This window comes from Armigeres subalbatus, chromosome 2 (assembly GCF_024139115.2).
Source record: "Armigeres subalbatus isolate Guangzhou_Male chromosome 2, GZ_Asu_2, whole genome shotgun sequence".
Lineage (NCBI taxonomy): Eukaryota > Metazoa > Arthropoda > Insecta > Diptera > Culicidae > Armigeres > Armigeres subalbatus.
Genome location: NC_085140.1, coordinates 64,180,279 through 64,182,254, shown reverse-complemented (window position 1 = coordinate 64,182,254; position 1,976 = coordinate 64,180,279). Strand labels below are relative to the sequence as shown.

Here is a 1,976-nt window from a genome sequence, read left to right as displayed (position 1 = left end):
ACAGCTAGGACTTCTGCTAGATCAAAAATAAATTTTCAAAATCACATTGAAGGCATTCAAGCCAAATGTAACAAATATATTAAGTGTCAGGCACTCAGGATGAGAAGCAGTTGATAGCTTATGAGAAGGTACATTTAAAGAAAAAGGTTCGGCGGAAAAAGGAAAACGTAACACTGGAAGAGGTGGCTATTGCGATAAAGGAAGCGATGCCTCATTCACCGGTGACGGGCTCAACTATCCGGTTCGAACTCCGGATCAAGTTCGGTCTCTGTGACACACCCGAGGAAGAAGTGCGTGCAGAGATCGTATTATTAATTGTATTTTATATTTTTGTAACATTGCAAAAAATTTGCTCTTGGCTCCGTAAAGTTTTTACAATCAACTAAGCCTAAAAAATAAACAAACTGAAAAAAAACATATTTTGTATGGAAGCAAACAGCAAAGAGAGCAGCTAGAAACTGGCTTATCTGATGCTCATAAAGTAATCAGAAGTTTAAATTAGGAAATGAAAACCGTTATTACGAATGAGGTTTAGTTCAAATTATCGAGGGTACCAGTAAGTGTGTCTAATATGTTTGAATATAACACATTTTTGGACTGTTGTTCTTACTTCTTACAATATGTGAGATCTCGTTCTATGAAAGTTGATGCGAAAGTTAAGTAAACTAATATGTTTGAATATAACACATTTAAATTAGACGATTTGCGATTCTTTCACCATACCTAAAAACCACACCATCAATCCGTAAAGACTCAACAAACAATTATGCGTTCACAATTATTTTAAATTTATTTAAGTTGTTTTACACTATCATTGGCGTTAGGCCCCAGTCCCATTTTTTCAAACATATTTTAAATGCGTTATAGAGTTAAAAAAGCTTTGTTGTTTGGAATAGGAGATTATTATGAAAAGTTGCTAGATTTGTAAATTTTGCATCTACATGTTGAAATGGTTCGGAAGTCTAATTTATATCGGAGAAAACATCGAAAAAGCTTAAGGGTGCATTTTAGACTGTTTTCCCCTACATGCAGGAATGCTCCAGTGAGCAATCTATGTATTAATTATCTTAGGTAAGAGCGATGTACTCGAGTTATGCTACATCTTAGAAATGGGTATTTAACTACTCAATAATGGGAGTCGGCATGCTTCCGTGTAACTGCCACAAGCTCGAAATGAAACGGAACAGCCAAAAAGCACCACTTTTCGTTGTGATGTTTCGTGCAGTTTTCTATAGCAAAGCGCGATAAAAGCTTTGTGAGCGTGTTTTGCTGCTAGCTGCACATTGAGCAAAACAAAGAAGATGAGAGCTCTATAAATAGCTTTGCGTTTACCTTTGGGTGAGAAACCACATATGTATTTAGTTTGATACCTTTGCACTTATAAAACTTATACAAATGAATTTTATATTTTCAGAATCATCGCGAAGTTGCTGAAATTTTGTGGTGTGAACTAAACGTAATCAGTATCATTAATCAAATTTAACACGTGACGAGATTGCTAATAGGCATGTGTATCCTTACACATCCCATATGGTCTAGTGGCTAGGATATCTGGCTTTCACCCAGAAGGCCCGGGTTCGATTCCCGGTATGGGAAATTTTTTTCATCACTAAAAAAGTAAGATGTAGAATTTAATCCCCCTGGAACTAATTAACTGGGTAGTTATAGGTATGCGGAAACGGAAATAGACTAATGTCCCTAACAGCTTATTGAAAGATCCGATACCACAGTCTACACGATCTGAACAGGTAAGGGAGAAAATTAGTATCTGTAGATACGCCCAATCACAAGCAACAATGGAAATAGTATACGAACTCATTCTTCTTTAGGGAATAACGGTCTGTTACCATGACGGATGAAGGGAGCCGACAGCTTCATATCAATTAGTGACTCCTGTGTCACTAATTGTGGAAAGTAGTCAGTCTGACCAGACTGTGGGAATTTCTTTCATAGGAATAAAGGAAACTACATTCAAA

General features: G+C 36.5%; 1 non-coding gene across 1 annotated transcript; it reads left to right on the top strand.

Annotated features, from left to right (window-relative positions):
* The first annotated feature begins 1,524 nt into the window (after positions 1-1,524).
* On the top strand, positions 1,525-1,596 carry Trnae-uuc (transfer RNA glutamic acid (anticodon UUC)). The gene has a single exon. It is a non-coding gene; the product is annotated as a tRNA-Glu (tRNA).
* The last annotated feature ends 380 nt before the right edge of the window (positions 1,597-1,976 follow it).